Source organism: Leuresthes tenuis, unplaced genomic scaffold, assembly GCF_036924035.1.
Source record: "Leuresthes tenuis unplaced genomic scaffold, fLeuTen1.0.hap1 SCAF_10, whole genome shotgun sequence".
Lineage (NCBI taxonomy): Eukaryota > Metazoa > Chordata > Actinopteri > Atheriniformes > Atherinopsidae > Leuresthes > Leuresthes tenuis.
Genome location: NW_027325364.1, coordinates 19,093,015 through 19,113,444, shown reverse-complemented (window position 1 = coordinate 19,113,444; position 20,430 = coordinate 19,093,015). Strand labels below are relative to the sequence as shown.

The 20,430-nt window shown below is 38.8% G+C and overlaps 1 long non-coding RNA gene across 4 annotated transcripts in view; it reads right to left on the bottom strand.

Annotated features, from left to right (window-relative positions):
• Window positions 1-1,517: 1,517 nt before the first annotated feature.
• The window catches only part of LOC140315726 (uncharacterized), a 110,408-nt gene continuing 91,495 nt past the window's right edge, over window positions 1,518-20,430 (bottom strand). For all 4 annotated transcript variants that reach the window (XR_011917286.1, XR_011917287.1, XR_011917285.1 and 1 more), the window contains 2 exons: window positions 11,267-11,323; window positions 1,518-2,518 (listed from right to left, as the gene is read on the bottom strand). This is a non-coding gene — a long non-coding RNA (uncharacterized lncRNA). The remainder of the gene's footprint in view (window positions 2,519-11,266; window positions 11,324-20,430) is intronic.

The window sequence follows — 20,430 nt, the reverse complement described above, 5'->3', positions numbered from 1 at the left end:
GATGAAGATGTCCCGCTACTAATGGAATGACTCGCATACCTGCCCGCTGTTGTCATTTTAAAAAAAGTTCTAAGATGAGAATAACAGAACTGGATAAAACAGCAGTTACAGTAGCAGTTAACAGTAGTTGTTCAGAGGACAACGGGAAAGGTTTATAGATTTTTTTTAATAACTCAAACAGAATCTTTTTCTCACGTCTGTTTATGACCTGTCATTTATTCACTATTTAAGTTGTGTTGAATATAGTCATCATCTCTGGTCCCAGATATCTTTATAAGACAGGAAGACAAACATGACATTACATGCTAATAAAAATGCTTTTGGTACATCAAAAAAATGTTAAAGATACAATTTATGTTCCTTGTGGCAGCTTACATTAATAAGGTCAGACATTGCACAAAGGCAAAGGCAGAAGTAGATTCTGGGTAATATGTCTCAGAACTCTTGTTCTCACACAAAAATGTGATAAACTGACCATGAGCTTTATAAAATGTTTCACCCCACATTAAGATTCAAACCATCCAAAGCTACTGAAATTACTGAGCTGTCGCTGAATAAAGGTAAAAACAAGACACAATTAATGACATTTTCAGTGCATGCATTTGAAAAGGCACGGTATACACTAGCATTCAAGTAATACAAGTTTATCAGTCTCTCATTTCTATATCTTTCACTTTGATAGCATTTTTTGACTTTGCTCTGAATTAGTAACTCAGTCATTTATATTCACTTGTGATAGCTGTTGAATGAAAACTTTGTTCAGGCCTCCTTCGTGTTTTGCCCTCGTGAGTCACAAATTATTAGCATGCTGAACAGTGCAATATACAATTTAAGACATAATGATATATCCTAAAGTCTGGTTTGGTAGACGAACTGGGGGCATAGAGCAGGGGAAAAGGAAGTGCAATAAACTGCTCGTGGAAAATATTAGGGGAGGGGCCCAGTCTGACCACGGTGAGCCGGGCTGAGTAACCACAGACGAAGATGGAGGGAGGCAGATAGGGGAGGCCTAAAACTGATTGCTGCAAGTGTGTGACAGGGCCAACCCCGCTCTGGTATTTTGGATGGTCTATATTGGCTGAATTTTATTTTTTCTATGTATAGAAAACAAGCTTGGCCCAAACATTTACAGCAATGAGTTGTGGCAATGAGGATCCTTGAAAGGCAACGTTGGGTGCTACCAGCTCCAGTCTTAACAGTTTATATCTAAAAACAACTTTTAGATGGATTACCATGAAATTTAGCGCAGATGTGTGTGGTTCTCAGAGGAGTCACCCAGGAGACTCTTGCAAGTATTACCATGAATACTTATGATGCCAATAAGCACACCTAACCAAATGTAATTATGAAGGGCAAATAGATTCAATTCTAATTCTATATTTGTCACGGACTTCTGTTATTTTTAATAACTTGGATATCACTTGGGATTAGTGATAAACCAATAAAAAAAATTCAAATAATTAGAATTGACTTACTATATGCTAAGTACAGTATGTCTACCAATACAGGTTGGATTGAACTTTTGAGAAAGAAATGAGCCACAATATTCTGAAATGAGGCTTTAGAGCTTCAAGAATTTTTAGAAATATAATTACAAATAAAAAAACAAACTAAGAAACAAACTCAGACATGGTGGTCAGAAGTAAGACCAACAGTGAACCTGTATGTGTGCAACACAGACTGATGCTCTTCTTCTTTGGTGTTGCAGAGGGAGGACTGACTCCATACCTAGTGTGACAAGTGCATTTGTTTCCATGACTCATGTTTTCATGAGTGTGTTGAGTAATCATTAAATTGTTTGTTCAGCTTTATATTAGATAGATTTTTCACAGAGCAACACAGTGTTCATCAATAATCTATGTTACACTGATGAAGGTGAAATTCTTCTCATACGGTATGTTGCCCTGAGAGCTCCTACAGTCTGAGCATATTTCTCCTCTGTTTCATACATTTTGTATTAGTATAGATCTTTAATGTAGTGTTTGTCCCCCTGTGACCATAGTATGATCACCATTTCATAACAGATACATTACACATGTATAATGCTGTTGAACCAGACACTTGTACCTGTGTGCAAAATATATAAAGCGATGTCATGTAAAAAATAAAAGAGCATGTGTTGTGGAACAGAATGTGAAGCACAAATAAACAGCATTTTATCATGTTACGATAAATTCAAGACTTTATTTTTACCATTTTCTTCCACTAAGAGGTGACATTATGCATACGGCACATAACTTCATTATCGTCAATGACAACCATGTAACATAATTGTTATGAACCCTGACAGATGCGAGTTAACTCCCTGAGCTTTGAATGTGGACTTCAGAGCCACCAGATGCAGCTTGCGCTATGTATTGTACATACTGTTACATGTACTCCGGAAAAACAAAAATGCATTTCCTTTCTCCTTTTATGTGTTGTTGATGTTTTTTTCTCCATCAAGATGTTCATTCCTCTTTATCTTCATCTTTTCCATTTCCATGCAGGCTTCTTTGTGGCCCTCACAAAGCTCATCCTGCAGAGAGAACACATACATACAGGCATGAATACAGATACATTTAAACACCAGAGGAGATATTGAAGTAGAAACACGGTTGTGTGATGCACAAATATCTTGGTCTAATCAGTCATTATTGAATGATTTTCTGCTCATTGACAGAAATTGGCCTTTTTGCCTACAGGAAAACATAAACTGATGCCAGTGGCCAATATTTATCTTGTGTGTCCTGGTTGTATTATATTGACTTTGCCTGATACTGACAAGATGTATTTACATTTAGTGTGCACAAAAAATCCCATCTTGGGCCATGTGGCGCTGAGAAGTCATTGAGTGTGCAATGGTTTAACAAGCTAAGAAGTCTTTTTAAACACTTCTTCAAAGGATCATTTCAAGTGAACAAAAAAGTTTGTATAAAGAGTTTGTCCTCGCTCAGTGTAGTATGATGAAAGGCTGAAATTTTTTAAACTGTCCATTCATTTTTTTATAATGCATACTTACTTATTTCCCTGGGATTAAACCTAAAAAAGAAGACTAAAACATCTGTACTGGCTATGACTCGACCAGAAGCAAAGTTATTATTATCAATGCAGGTATTGTTCTAGAACAGCACAATCCTTGGATCCCTAGTATAAACACTTTTATTCTTTATCTATTTATTTTCTATTGAAATATTAGAACTCCTTCTCATCCCAGGTGTATAAAACACTTCTTTCTTGTGATTTTTGTTGTTAGTGCCATAACACACTTACCAAGGTAAGATTAGACTCAAAGAGGCTCCTGTGTCACTGCTATGAACTGCTATGATTATTATTTTTTTGTCTCCTTTTGACTAACTTCTTTCTTTCTGTGTCACTCTCTGTTTGAAACATGATCTCATGACAGATTGTAAAATACATTTGTCGTTACATATAATGATACGTAGCAATGTCATACCAAAGGTCTGAAAATTGTTCATTAGCTTTGTTTTCCTTCCTCACATCTCTACAGCGATACAGGTGTTGTCACGCTTCTGATTAAGTTTCAAATCCTGTTTTGATGTGGCGATGTTGAAGCCTGCTATGTAATAATGTCAACAGCTACCACTCTTTATTAGGACAAAAATGCCACATATGGTGTAGGTGGGGTTTGTGGTTGGTGATAAAGCATTTGGCCTTCAAGTGTGAGGTTGCTTGTTCAAATCCATACACGCACAGTCCTTTTGCTTTTCTACTACTGAGAATACCTCATTTTCCACTTTGGTAGCCCACACAAATGTTTACAGTTAGTAGTTAAAAGTACACGTTGAGGGTTAGAGTCAATGCAGTTGGTTGATGTTCAAAAATACATGGTTAGGGTTAGAGAACTTCACATTGTCACTCAGGTCATGTGAGGTGTTGCTACCCTGCACAGAACAGCTGCTTTCAAAAGCCTGAATTGTAAAACTCCTGTTTATCAAGTGCCTAGAGAAACACTCGTATGTCACAATATCAGCTGAGGCTTGGCTGTTGGTTATGTTTAAGCACCAAGTGTTCATGGTTACAGTGCATTTAGGCAACATTGAATAAGTTCAGCTACATAAACTAATGAAGTTGAGGAATGACAACGAATTAATGATTTTGATTTGATTGGATTACAATTAATTGGATTGTAATTGTTTGCTAGGGTTAAGAAAAAAAATCACAGTTTAGTTTGAAATACAACACTTTACAGTGTTAACAAAGCATGTTGAAAACTGACAAAGAATAGGCTAAATATTCTTTTAGCATTTAACTCCTAATGTAGTTTATAAGGACTCTTATGATGCATATCACATATCAGAATGAGAATGACTGTTACAGCTATTACATTAGATCACTTGTTTGACTCATATGTATAACTGCTGTTGCTCCTCCAGCAGCCAGTTAAATTGCACTCAGATATGTTCTCATGATATGAAGTCCACGTCACATAGTGTATACAAAATAACAGCCACCTGTATACATGCTGTTCTTATCTAGATTTGGGAGATTCTTACTTTAAGTTTAAAGAGACTGAGCTGGCTTTGTGCCAAATTTAGTACAACCTTACATTTAATTGCTTCATGTCTCCCTTGCATGCCCTTATGGTCCACTTCAAACTGACCAAAAAAAAGCAAACCCTGTCATTTTTAGCACCTTTTATTCTGAGTCTGAAAGCATAAACCACGGAGCCAGCTCACATCTCACTTCACTTCTTTAGAGCAGCACGTATCTTTCTTGCGTCGCGTTCGTGCTGAACAAGAATGAGTTACACCATTATCCATAGACTGGAACTCTGTGAAAAGATAATGGCATTTTCTTTTCTGGGAAAACCACTGTGGTATCATTATTTAGCAAGAACGTGTAAGCTGTACTCTGAAACAAGTCTGAGTGTCTATGTGAAATAAAAAGAGTCTCATAAATCATTTCTCTTTAATGCTATGTCATTTAAAAAAAGGAGTGACAGATAAATCACAAGTAGTCTGTATTATTCCCAGAGGGTATGTGTGCTGTGCACTGTCAGGCTGTCTCTCTCCCAACATGTCAGTATGGCAGACTTCACATCTGGATCACTGTTATTATGACTGTCATGGCATTTAACAGGGTATGGCATTTCAGACACTATTGCACAATACCCAGAATTAGAAATCAAATGCATGTGTGCAGTTTATTTTTAGACCAGAAATGTACCTAAATGTAAAAAATAAGTTGTGTCTTCGAGTCCATGGTGCAAAATGTTTTCATATACGAGAATGGAAAGGATAATTGGGGCATTAACTGGTGTGAGCTCCAACAGCCTGATGAGGAAAACGGCACAACCACAGCTTCCACTGGAAAAAACCCATGACCAAATGAGCTTGTAAAAGGGAATATATTGTGGAAGTGATCAAAGCTAAATAGAGCCAGATATTACAGATTTATGCTTAGAACAGCACTTAGACAAAATTACCCACCAGACTGTATCACTCATATGTCAGACAGTTCAGCTATATCAGGGTGTGTCATCTAACAGTGAGCATTTCAGGAGTGACTCACTGTGACATATCTGAGCACTCACACATGAACACAGATCAACAACAAAGAGCAATTGTCTGATGTGGTATTGTTTATCATTGGTGATTTCATTCATGCACAGGGCTTTGAAATTAACAAGCGTTAATTATGATAGCCTTATCAAACACACACCCTCAGTGCTGTCTACGCTATTGATGTGACTCAACAATACAGTGGATAAGTGGTAATTGTTCAGTACAGTATATGTATGCATTGCCATCTTTGCAGAGTCATCATGTCTGTGGTCACGCGAGACCAACAATAGCCTTTGCTTTATAAGGAGAACACAAACACGTGGCCTCTGACTCACATGAGTCTAAGCTAGGAAAAATAAAAGCAGTCAACAATCAACAAAACAACCCAAGTCATTTCATACAAAGATCATGCTGAGAGCAGGGAAAGAGAGCAAGAGAAGAAGGGCCCTGGAGAAAAGTGGATGCAGTGACAAGAATAAGGGGAGAACAAAACTACTAAACAAATTAAATTACATCCCCATTCTGCCTCGTCCCCTTACTCACTGTCTTCCTTTCCTTTCTTCCTGTCCATTTTCTCTCCTCTGTTCTGCTATTTAATTTTCAGCTCATTTTGCTGCTTTACTTTCCTTCCACCACCACCCCCTCCATTCTTTCTGTCAGTGTCTGTCTCTCTCTCACGAGCAGACAGGCAAAGACAGAGAGACTGTTGTTGTGCTTGCAGTCTGACACTATCAGCTCATAAATCCCTGTCAACAGCTTGTATGTCTCCTCTCCTCCCTCCCTGCCCGTCTCTCCTCCTCCCTCCCCTCACTGGTGAAGGAGTGGAGAAACCCAGTGACCTGCCAGGGAAGCTTTGATCGGCACAACCACACAGACATTCATACACATTCAGGAAAATACATAGATACACAGATAGATAGATAGATAGATAGATAGATAGATAGATAGATAGATAGATAGATAGATAGATAGATAGATAGATAGATAGATAGACAGACAGACAGACAGACAGACAGACAGACAGACAGACAGACAGACAGACAGACAGAGAGTGTGTGAAGGCCTTCTTGAGGTCTTGCATCTCTTGAGGTAGCTCCTTTTGGAATTTTGAGATATATTTCAAATTAGTATTCCATTGTGTACACGCCAACTTCCTTTCATCTTCATCCTTTTTTACAGATGATGGGATATTTGCTCCCGGCATTGGCTGGTGTCCAATTGAATCTATTCTTTGCTCTACTTGTGGAATGTTTTGTGTGCCAGTGGCTGAAATACAAGTCCAAAGCATGACTGATTAAAGTCCAAGTACAACAGTTGGAGGGGAATTCTTTTCATGAAATTCTGCACCTCTTTTTCTTTAGCCTTAACTTTGGTTATTGCAACCTAAAAGTCCATTGGTCCACACGACTTGCTTCCAAAACCAAAAAGGTTTGTTCGTATGCTTATTTGCGAATATATGTATGCAATAAATGTATGCAAATATTGAGGTGAGGACAACATACATCTTATCTTTGAATGTTTCCTCCATGACAGTCATATTAGTGTAGTGTAGCTTTAGCTGCGCAGCAGAACAATACTCAACCACTCAATAGAGAACTAAATCTTCCTGAATATCGTCTGCAGTCAAACGGGACTTTTAAAGAATCTCGGTAACGAACCTGAAAGCAGTTATCCTGAAAAATATTCTGAAAATCTCAGACCTGGACTCTCACTGTTTCCCTTTTACGGCCATTTCTTGATTGGATATCTGAGGAAACATCACCACAATAAACTAAATCTAATCAAATCTCATCGAAGATTTGTGCTGTGAAAACGACAATAACAAACTAATCTTGTTTTCAATTTTGAAATGTTGTAACATAAATTTTGGAGATTAGTTAATCTTTTATCTACTTAACAATGAAAAATAAAATAAATTTCAGCCAAGATTGCCCAAACTTCTGCCAGCCAGTGTAGGCAGATGGATGGTGAGCCTTTCTATGATTCCTGTGCCTTTACCACCCCTCCCACACTTTTCCTCCCTGCCTGTCTTTCTTTCCCTCAGGCAATGTTTGCCGGCAGACAGTCTTCACTGACAAGAGCTTCCTGTGGTTAGGGGTAAACACCTGGGTAATGAGGCCACGCTGCACAGCAACCAGAAGTAAAGGAAAAAAAAAACAAAATAAACATACTCAAACCAAGATTCACAGCCCTCACTCAGTGCATGATGACATAAACTGCAGACTCACAATCAGGTCATGCAGGCACATCGGGGCAGAAGAACAGTCACACACTGGCAAGCAAATGTTGCACAAGCACAGACATGAACGCACATAAACACACAGAAAGCTGGGCTTGCATATGCTCGACACAGACTGCTAAACCAGCATTGAGCCAATGTGGCCATGTCAGTCGAAACACAACAAACAGACCCACCACACTGTAAAAGGCAGGCTGCATTGAGCCGAAATTACGTAGAACAAACTGAAGTCAAGTTTCATCCCTCCTTTCGTCGCTAATTTGTCACTATTCTCACTATTCTCTTAACTTAGAAACCAATCCCTATCTTCGCCCTGTCAGTGAGGAACTCAGTCTGAACAATTTGCATTATTTCAACAATCCTGATCGACTGCAGCGAGAGTTTATGCTGTGTTAAAATACAAAAACAACAGCAGTGAAGCACAGAGCTGTCTGTGTGACTGCAAAGGCACAAACAGGCATTTTCTACTTATTGACCCCTACCTTCACTTGTACCTGTTGTCCAAAGTCCTGTTTTGTTTCCACTATTCTCCAAGTTCCAGGAGCTTCAATTTGTCACAACCTCAGTTCCCGGGAACACAGGTGTTGGGAAGTGGTTGCTCACGTGGCTGTTGCTTATGGTTTGTTAATGTCATGACAACAACAAGGACATCGTAACTACCAGTGACTACATTGGTAAAATATGCAGGGAAACGTGGTGAAACTGAGGCTTTATGAGTGAGGAGGACACCACGATTTCACTGTGAAAGGAATCACTTCAGATTGAATTTCTGTTAAGCTTGTTCAAAAATGTTTAATTGATTGTGTGTTTTCTCGTGGCTAGGTTTCATTCTAGGCAATACGATCAATGGAGAAGTTTTTGTTTACTGAGGATCTCTGACCAACCTCTTAAGCTAATGCACAGAGCACTTCTGACTTGATAAATCAATGCAGGCTCACAGCACAAATGATGGATGTTCAAAATTACTTTTAAGGAGCCAACAGGTTTTGGATAGTGTGAATCCACCACAGGTGTCATGTGAGAGTATTGAGTTTAAACTTTTTGACTTTGTTGTCAGTGGTGGTTAGGGTCAGACATGGAATATACATGATTAGGTTTAGATGCTAATAAAAATGTGGTTAAAGTTACCAAAAAACGCACGCTTATGTTTAGGTTTTAATAAACACAAGGTCACACGTCAGTTGCATTCATCCCTTTCCAAAACAACGGGCAATTAAAAAAATGTACAGTTTCTTTGCCTTTATTGTGGCACACTAACACGACTATGATTTGGACATGTGGCCAACATACCTACAAGATGTTTTCTTGTGAGACTGGGCTGTGATAAATCCATACATTAGAGTGGTTTTCTGAGAGACCTTATTTGAAGTACAATGATAGTTGTAATTGTCTCTTCAAACATGGCTCTCATATCCTGACTGACAACAGATAAGTTGACAGAGTTACACTATCTGCACCTGTAGATAGGGCGGCTGTAGCTGAGGAGGAAGAGCAGTTGCCTACCAAGGTCAGTGGTTCGACTCCCAGCTTCCATGCTGAAGCATCCTTGGGCAAGACCCTGAACCCCATGTTGCCTACCCATGCGTCCACTGGTGTATGTATATGAACCTGTAGAAGAAAGCACTGTGTAGCATATATGGACTAAGACATGCTGTATGAGTGAGTGAGTGAATGGGTGAATGTCACATGGTCTGGTCCAGTACAGTTTACCATTTACCATATATATCTGCCTACAGCTCCTTCCCTCTGACTATTCACATTGAACCCATTTACCCATGCTCTTGCTTGAATAAAATTGTGCTACCCACTGGAAGCACAGAGGTAAAACTGATCATGTGACTTGATATGGCAGCACACACATGTTTTCTCTTCTTCTTCATCTACTCATTTGTGGAGAACATTTTAAGACGGTCTCATTCATAAAGGTTTGTAGGGGAAAAATACTATAGTTTGCTTTCATGTCTTTAGGGCCTCTGAAAATGTGCTTGCCACTGTATAATGACATCTTTCTGCTCTTCTACCTCAAAATTCTTTGCCTGAATCTAAACCTCGAGAGTCTTCTCTACCAAAAGCACTAGAGTGCGAATGATTCACTGAAGAATCATGTTATCTCTGGACAGCAAGGCACAGCCTGCATCTCATGTGTCATAGGAACAACAGGGAAGCCCGTGGTGAGTCAACAGCCCTGCCAGACAAAGTCTTAAAGCAGTTTTGTTTTGCAGAGGTACTAATGGCCCAAGGAAAGGCTGTTTTAAATCTTGCTGACATTAACAAAATCACCATGTAGGTGCCTCTGCATGTGCATGCAAGGCAGGATCTGGCTTTGCTTGTGTCTGAGTGTGTGTGGCCCTCACATGTCTTTGTGTGCAAAGGAAATGGCTGACAGTGAAAAATGTGACCAATTCTAATTTTAATTGCCAATGAATAAAAAGGCCCCAGTATTTATGGGTTCTGACCAGACGAACACAGGAGAAGGGTTTAAGCATGACAGCATATTCCTTATCACAATTAAAAAATGTCTTAACATGACTGCAACCCTTTGAAGTCAGATTAGGAGTAATATTGGAGAGATCGGCCCAGGCTTTGAACAATGGAAAGTGAATAGGGAAAAGGAAATTATTTAACAGAGCCAAAGGTAAAGCTTCTTTTCCTCTCTTTTTACTTTGAATGTAGCCTTGTGCGTTTCTTTCTGATAGATTTTCTTATGTGGAACCCCTCGTTTTTTCTCGTTTGCAACATGTAATTGCTTTACGTATCCTTTTAAAAACATGCTTAGAGTCCTACCAAGGGAGCTGATTGAGGGAACGAAAGAAGAAAAGAGGAAAAACTCATTTGTTAGCACAATTTGAATTTGTCATTCTTTTTTCATTATTTGAGGCCTGGAGTGACAGAAAAGTTTCACATGGCCACAGCTGCTGCTGTGCAGGATTGTGATATATCCACATTTGGTTAGTTATCTTGTTTGTGAAGATTTGAAACCTCATAATAAAAACGGTTCATGGAAAAACACAGAGACACATTTTCTCATCAACAACAAACAGTGTGAACTTGAAATTCCCAACATTACAAGATAAAAAATGCCATTCAGTAAGTCCTTACATAAGGACATAACAAACCCATGGGAAGGCATAGGGCTGGAACTGAGAATAGTGTAATTAGAGAGAAAGAGAGGAAACAGATAGAGAAAAAGAGCTTAACCTCAGGCACATCAACAAGAAGAGAGGAGGAGGGAGGAGGTGACAAGGTTGAGAAAAATCCTCCCATGTCAACCTGAGAGAAAGACAAGAGGAACAAGGAGGGCAAACGGCAAGCAGCTGCTGAGGATTTACATGTTGTACATTATTTATGTAATCAGCTGTAAGAGCACATAAACAGAGAGAGATGAAGACACAGACAATAAAAGGAAAAAAATCAGGGCAGGGGAGGGAAAGAAAGTGAGGTGGGATCAGAGAGAAGTGCACAGACAGCCATGAATTGTATGCAAGTCTGTGAGACAATAAAAAGAAAATGTATCACTTACCCTGACAGTCTTGTCTAGACTTGGTGATGCTTCTCACTGGATCTCACTTTTCCACGCCTGTAAGGAACAACAATTGTGTTTACATAAATGTACAACTCCAATTACACGCACAGTTTCAGATTTCTGCTCCCAGGTTATAAATGACACCTAAACGCGTACCAGAGGAGATTTTTTTTTAATCTTCTTTGAACCTACTGACTTCTGCAAAATACCAAAACTTTATAGACTTTATAAAGTCTTCCCCCAGGATAGGTATTGTGCACCTAAGACCTTTACACCACTGTATATGTTTTATTTATGTAAAGTCACAAGCAGCAATAATGTCCACTTTTAGATCAAGCATATATAATGTGTGTGACTGTTTCCTACTGTAGGTGCTCGTGTGGTTCTGTGGTAAGTTTGAGAATGAGTGCGGAAACATACTGAGCGATGACACTGATACAAAAACTCCACCTGTTCTCACTCAAATGTTGTGCTTTCACACTGCTGCTGTTTATGGGGAAAATGCATTACACTTGTGCAGTAAGAATATCAGTTGTGCATAAAACTAGCTCCTGGTACATTGCACAATGCAGCATTCTCATTACAAAAAACCTTGCAGGCAGTATTCTCAACACGATCTCATGAAGTGAAGTAGAGCAGTGTGAAAAAACCTTGACAACAGCGACACACAGGCTGTTTATTTCAGTTTTATTTCAAGTATCTATGTTGATTAAGTACAAGGCAAGAAAGTAAGACAAAAGGTATTGCATTAAAATCTTTATATGAGATGGTTATTTCGTGTCAGAGTGCCTCTTAAATTATATCACCATTTGTCTTGTTCTGACTTTTCCCCAATCAAACTCCACCATAAACTGGTGTGCTCAGAATGCATCAGAAATCCCACATTAAAATAACGACATCACTGCACTCACTGCACTCTTTCTGTGCTCAGTTTTACACTCTGACGCCCAGGAGCTTTTTGAGAAGATGCTGATCCACAAATTCCCATGGGTTTGGTGGAGTGGACTGGAGCCAGTGGAAATTGCAAACAAACATCGGGGCTGCTGTATCTGATGTGAACACAAACAACCTCAAAGCCCTCATTCACACATCTGTGTGTGCGATTGTGCATGTGTTTGGCTTTAAGTATAGAAAAGTGAGAAAAAGTGTGTGTGTTGGGGGGGGGGGTGCGTGTGTGTGTATAGTTGGGAGGACTGGAAGGCGTTTCAAAGGCATTACAGCATTAGATTTATGAGGGTATTCACAGAAACACTGGCAATAAAACAAAGATCCCAGCTCCTGTCAAAAGTTCATATTAGGTCTTATTGTAGCAAGAGAGGGGACGGAGATAGAGCGCAACTGCACCAGAGAGGATGGGGGGATGAAGAAGGAGGTGAGACAAGAGGTCGAGAGAAAACACAGACGGTGAGACAAAAAGCCAGAGAGCAGAGGAAGCGAAGAGAAAACAATTTCAAAGTGGGGTGAAAGAAGTCTCTCATGTCAGGCAAGAGGCGAGAAGAGCCATGACCAAAAAATTCAGAGAGCAACCAAAAGTAACAGTCAGCAGCTCTGCTCTCCCCTCCTTTCTCTCCACCCCTTGGCTTTTAGTGGCCAAGTCCACACCACATTATGGGTCCCTGGGTTTTTTGTAATGGCTGGGTGTGTTCTGATCCTGCACTAAAGCCATCAGCAGTTGAATTCCATTCCTAATTAGTAGTGGGAACAAGAGTGAAAAAAGGAATCAGCTGAGGAACAATTAAACATCACAGAGGAAAAACAATATTTTCAAACGATATTTCACATCGCGGGGTGTGATTGTGCTTCCTGAGACACATACCTTGCTCCTTTTCAAAGAAAATGTGTCACATCTTAACACTTCTCTTCTTCTCATCTTTTGTGCCAATTCAGACTGCAGAGCAAACTAAAATTTAACAGTTCTTTTTTCTTTTGTAATTCTGGTTAAGTTTCTATAAAATGGTGCCTTGAGCAACAAAAATATGTTAACAATTAAAATATGTGCAGATTTTTAGGCACTGGCTTCAGTGTATTGCATTACTTTTCTTGCTCACAAGAATAGAATGCTGGGGTGTGTAGGACTCTTTCAAACAGAGGGATCCATTCATCTCACAAAGTTAAATGACCTGATGAAGATATATATCCAAATGACTATACTATACGATTTAAAGTCATTAAAAAAGCAGATGCATATAAAGAGCAATGCTTTGAAGGCCCAAGTCTAAAAATGCAATGTGATGAAAACTTGATATACAGTGTAATAGGATAATTATACGACAAAATGCAGTGCAATTCTATGTGTGTGTTTAAGAATGTTAAGTGCTATTCATGTTTGTTGCAGGTCTTTATTTTTTTTCTGTCCACAAAGAAAACCGGTCACCCCTCATGTAAAGAAATGACATTAAGATGAGTTAAGATTTCAGTGCTGATGCTGGTGTTCTAATGGAATGAACATGACTAAAAGCCTTTTTACACGTTCCTCTCAAGCCGGAACTGATGCAGCTTTACAGTGTATCAGTTTCATGTGTGAAAGTTCAGAACCGGCATGGATGTTCAAAGTTGATCCACCACTGATCGGGCAAGAGAAGTAACAGAGCGAACCAGCAAATCTCACCAATGATGTTGTTGCCCCTCAGCTGATTCCATAATGCCAGTGCTTTTTGTGTGTGTAAGCACACATTGATAAGGGCTCTGTCTGGCGTGTGTGAATTCCCAAGGAGGAATAAAGATGGGTTTACTAGGACATCTCTTTTTTGTCAATAAGCAGCAACCAACATGTGAAAAGGGCCTCAGACGTCAATGATGCCGAAATGTGAGATCTCTGAGGGTGTTACTGAGAAAAAGCTTTATAATGAGCAATTTTTGCCTGTAAGTGAGACCCTATGAATAACTCTGAAATAGAGATTTTAATGTATAAACTAGATAATGTGGCCGGGGTTCTGTTAATACCATTCTCAGAGTTTAAGTATAAGATTATATTAAGACAAACAGCTGCTTTCATTCACAATTTTTTTTCTCTGTTTCTTTAATCAAATGGCTAAACATGTCAGAGTGACTGCCCATTAAGACTATGTCTTAGTGAAAGTTAGAAGGAGCAAAATGTTTTGAACATTTTCTCACATAGTCCACTATGTAGGACATACTTTGGTTATTAACACAATTCCACTCCCATGCATACATATACTGGGACGAGGATGGTTGACCAGTTAAATGACCAATTCAAGCTGCAGCTCAATCCTAGCTTGACTCAACTGTACATGTATCCATACTGAGTTATGAATTTTCCCTCTGGCAGCCAGACATAAACAACACATTTCATTGCAATTTACTCTTTGGCCTTTTGTCAACATTGTATTGGCTAAAATTACATTTAAGGAAACCTTTGGCAGTGTATCTGGATTGCATCTACACTTTATATGAGTGCTGTATAGCTTTTGCTAAAGTATGACACAACCCAGACACACATTCTTTGCAAGCTATTTAGATTTACCACTCTCTATCCTTCAGTCTTCAATCTTCTGTTGCCTTTAAAAGTTGCATTTCTAACTACTGTGGGCTTCATTAGATGTGCCAAAACCACACTGAACTCAAAGTAAAAAGGCTGAAGACGTAGGCTAAATTTGTTGCACAATAAAGCAATGAACTTTCTCTAAAAAAGACTATATTACTATTTCTCAATTTAGAGCTTATTTCAAAGTCCAGTGGTTCAGATTTACATGTCTTTATATCAAAAACACATTATCTCGCCTAATTTTAGATTAAAATTTTACATTTTTACATTTTACATACTTCTATGAGCTTATTTCTCTTTAAGGGCCCATTCCCAGGAGGCTCTGTCAGCTGACTGCTCAAAAATGGAATGTGAGGAAGCTGCTCATACATTGTGTGTCAAACTATCCACTTTTGTGGGCATCACTGAACCTTGGCCCCTTTTACTGAGGTAAAAAAAAAAAAAAAAAACTTTAGCATTAGGTTAGGTTTTTTTTAGCATAATGGGAAAGTGTTTGAACTGCAATCAGATCCACGTCAAATGACTCTGCAGTACTTGAGGGTTTCTATTGGCCCCAACTGCAGCTGGCATAAATAGGGACCAAACATCTGGGTGCAGACGTTAACTGTAACTGAGGATGCGATGCTCGGGGCTACAAGAATGGGCACCGCTGAAAATTTCCTAACCGAAGCACAGGGGTACCAACTGTAATGTCTCACTTGAGAGCTCTTAAACTGACAGCAAAAGACATATGGACAAAAAGAGAAGAAATTGCTAGAATTCATCATCTGTGAGGCAGCGGGCAGATCACGCTCTGCCCTGCTATGCAGAAATGTTGTCCTTGATTCAATCAAAAATAATAAACTGGTCTAATTATCTCAGAGAGTTATGCTTATCAGAAACTGTGGCCCAACACAGCCTATAGAATATAGTGAAATTCATTCATATTGCTGTAGATAATGGTGCAGTGGTAGTTACTGGTTTGGCTCTAAACACACTTCAGCCCTCAGTGCACTGAGGGTAAAGACTATACACTCAGGAAATTATTCAATCTGCTTGTATTGGGTGTAGCTGTAAAAATAAACCTGGTGTGATATAGACAGGTGACAGAAAAAGTTTGGATTATCAACAAGGCATTTTAGGTAGTTCAGGATCAGTGTCTTCTGCTTCAGAGAATGCCTCCCATTTATGTACACCAGGGGCATTGTGACTTTGAAGGCCTTTTATATAGTCCTTCTACAATAAAGCTACCTAACCCATTGAAGGAATATGAAAAACTGTTAATACTAGTTGCAGGTTTTAGGTTTTTTTTTCTTATTGTTTCTTATACTTTTCTGGATGAGTTTAGGATAAATTCTCTGAAGTAGAGGCTAGAATCTATTCAGACTGCTCAACCCTGTGCTTTACTTATATAACATGTGTTTCTCTGTACATGTGTGCAAGGGTTCCTTTCTCAGGATAAAAAAAAAGATCTGCACATACAGTAAATCTCACAAGACACTTAAAACAGTTGAGTTTGTGAAGTTATTGGTACAAAGTCAGGCTCTAACACGTGGCAAAGTGATCATGTGTGGACTGCAACTCTGAGCCAATGTTGTCTCAAAGTAACTTGATATAAGCTGCGAGCATTCACCGTTTTGATGAATGTGAAGCAACACAGTCAGTTATAATCAAGGACGTATGTTTATCTATTCAAACAAATTTCACCCCTTTGCTTAAAAGAACCAACAATTAAACATGTCTCTGGGGCATTATTTACACTCTCATCTGCATCTGTTTGCCGTTGCTTTCTCTGTCTTTTAATTTCCTCCTCAGAAAGCACGTTTCTAAAGTCAGAACTTTTTTTTTTTTACTGTTATGTTAGAAGAGATGTGCTGACTAGAGGCATGGCTGTGCTGTAAACACTCTGGAACGCTACTCAGTCCCTAGAGGTGTTGAGGGGTAAATTTATATTTGATTGATAGGTGGGTCAGGCCTTTGAGTGCAGAGTGCATGTTGACAGCAAGGAAGAAAGCACAGACAGAGAAGCATTGTGACTGACTGACTGTACCTACTGAGCAATTGTAGTGAGATTAATTGCTGAGTTGTCACTTCATTGGACTGTTATTAGCCAAGGAACTTCTCTCTGGAAACCATTTAAATGAGAACTAATTGACATAATTGTTCTGGCAATGACAGAATTCCTGTGGTATTACAGAACACTTGCTTGTCTCTCAGTGGGTTAACAATGAATGAAATGGTATTTGACAAAATGTTGCAAATTCAGAGAGAGGATGCATCATCAAAAATGATAGCAGGCAGGAAGGGAAAAGGTAGTAAAATAAAGTGTGTGTGTGTGTGTCTATATGTGTATGTGCAAGCATGCATAGGTGTGCATGTTTGAACAGCATGGGGTTGAGGTCATGGAAACTTAACTGCCTGTGCGTTATGGCCCTGTGGATTAGCCAGGGCATGCTTTTACATTGGTTGGAATGCCGCCCCATCACACTCACACATACACACACTCATGCGGACACAAGGTCAGTTACAGTAATTAGAGCAGTGTTTGAGTGACCTTGTAAGACTGCCTCTGCTAAGCACCCAAAAAGTACATGGTACATATAAATGCTCCATCCAAAACTCAAACACACATTGCATCATTCTTTTAGCTCACGCTTATTGTGTATTTATGATCTTCCTAACTCACACACTTTAATGTTAAATGTAATGTAAATAATTGATCCTTTGTGTGAAATCAATACCTGCTGCTTTGCAAAAAAAAAAAGAAGATATAGTATAGTCTCTTTAATCTCCTCTATTTTTGTATGTTGGATTTGCATAATAGAACATTTGAACATGTGAAGGTTATCCTTCAAAATGGGCTGCCATGGATATTAGATGTCATCAGCAGCATTCCAGCTTGTGTCCAATTTTACAGTATTATTCATTTAAGAAAGCATGTAATCACATCACATGACAAAGTGACAGTGGGCTGAGTGTGTTTTCAGTGATATTATATAAACCAATTAAAATATTATCTTTTTACATAAGATCTCTGAGATTATCAGTGAGATAAATAAGCAGACATTACATCTACTGTTCAAAGAGGATTCTCGAACTTGAAGCAAAGTAGCTTTAGCGCAGCATTTTATAACCAAATCTGTCTCAAAATATCCAGATCATGATGATCTGTAGAAGAGGCTGAGTGCTGTCATATATTTGAAGTTTTTATCTCACAAAGATAACTTATGAGTGCAAATATTACAGCATCCCTTCACTAAAGTGAAGAATGCTCTGTTTTTACTCCCTTAAGCTTTTCCAGCCTTCACTTGTAGTACGACTGGGCTTATGCGTTCGCACATGAGGCTGACTTTGGGATATCATGACAGCTATATCAATAATGACAATATAAATGCTTGAGTCAAGTTAAGTCAAGTGCCATGCGGTAAAACGACTGCAAAAAGTTTGCATACCAAACTCCCTGCTCTTTGCCCCATCTGCTATTCCCTTCAATTAGATGTTTTTATTAAATATGGACAATTGGACAAGTGTTTTAAAGTATTATTGATGAATGCATGTGTTCTGCAGATTTGAGCATATGTCCTGTTGAGCCTTGTACAATCTCCAACAAGATAAAATCCACCCACCATCTGGAAAAAATTACAGTATGTTACAGTTGGGCATATCTTTACTTCAGTGAGCAGGAAATGGCTTATTTCTCCAGAGTAGAGCCTGTCCCAGCTAGGGAAGTGGCTAACCACATGAAACTAGTGCGATCCTGTCTGTGTACACACAGTAATTTGCACAGGTGAGAGAGCCGTGGCTGCGGCGATGAATGCAGCAGTCTTGTTCAAGCCCCACCACTGAGGAACTGAGAGAGTTTGGAAAAGTCATGAATTCATTTCTTTCATCTATCCCAGACCAAGATATGCTTAGGTTTTAAACCAAATTTGTAAAACAAATATTCAAGCCAAATGGAGTTATTTCAAGGTGGGAACATTACTGAGGCACCGGCCATTAAATGTGGAATCTGTTGTTGATTTAATTTAATTCTAACTGACCTGAGTATACACAGTACACTATGCACACACAGCAGTTTAATGACACACTTTTGAAACTTTAGATCAAAGTGACTTTTTAATGACAAAACTGCCTGTAGAAAGACCTGTGGAAAACACTGCTAACAAAAAGATCAACTTTGGCTCCATCACTGAAATATTAGAGATGGTTTCAATGGTACTATCCAGTTAGGCAAACAAATGTCATTGGTTTGATCCTGGTGCAGGGGGCAAAATGAGGCTTTCCTCATCTAAATATTTTAGAGGCTTTTAACAAAGTGTTTTCTGAAAGTTGAAAAAAATAAAATCTAACTAATCTTGGCCATGGCAGTAAAAGAAATGAAAGTAGCAAATTCTAATTTGTGGTTTTACAGCCTATGTTTCAGCTGTCCTGTTTTGTTTTCTTAATATCCCATGGACAAATGTTTGAGTGTATTTTTTAGGTCTGCTGTGTCCAAAAACTATGGAAAAGTGAGAGGCTATAGGCAAAACTGTAGCTTATTTAAGGGTTGTGGGGATAGGAGACTGTCCTCCTCCCTAAAATATGCCCATGGGTCGTGTTCATGCCGGAAGATACAAACTATAACTACTTGAGAAGAATTTGGGACCACTAGTAGTCATCAGAGTAACAGCATGTGAGGTATAAAAATGTCATCCGTGAGGGTAATGATGGCGAGAGTTTTTTCCTTTTTTTTTTCAAGGTTACTGCCATTTTGTAAAAAGAATGTGTAAATCCTAAACTAAGATAATTTTCTAAACCTAAGTAAGAAATGTCAAAGTTTAAACCCAACCAGGAAGGCAACAAAGGAGTTTTAGACAAGTGTCGTTGCGTTATTAACAGACTGTAACTAAGGAAGGGCGAAAAAGCAGTTGTCACACGTTGGTTTCTATCTAGTGTCCCACTAGTTTCCCCCTCTGGCGCTCTTACTGGATACCATTATGGGTCGTATTTAATGGTATGACCAAACCATCTTTATGTTCATATTGATTTGAGGACTTGGTGGAGATAGGATACACATGTCACCACCATGTTATTGGATTATGAGAGGAAACATGAGTCACCAGAGAAATCCCACAAAAGAATCAGCAAAACATACAAACTCCACACACTGTAGTTTAATGAGGTAATGCCTCGTTTGCATATCGAAACCTACATTTTCTGAACATTTCCAACGTAAAACTAATCCCATCAATATGAATATATCTGTATAATCTGATAAAAAAAACATTTCCATGTAAGTAATCGGCTCACAAGATTTCTTAGTGATATCTTAGATCAATCCATGTGTTTAACAGCTGTGTTCTTTACTTCTGTTACACTCACACACGCCAAGGTGCAAACCTGTAACTCTACCTTTACTATAGAAGCTATTAAAGGTTTATAAAGGTTGTTGATGTCTCATTCATCACCTTTTTGTGGAACATTTTATTCCTATAAAACATGGCAATATTTCTTTTTTTCTTCTTCTTCTTGCTGTTGACAGCATTTTCTGATTTATGGAGCAATAAAAAACAGGTATCTAAAATACCCGGAATAAGTACCTTTGACTCTCATATATAAACAAGAATTGGGAATCTATCTTAATCAAATGTTCTGAGAATTAATGCACATTAGCTCATATTTTGAAAGACGATGCTTT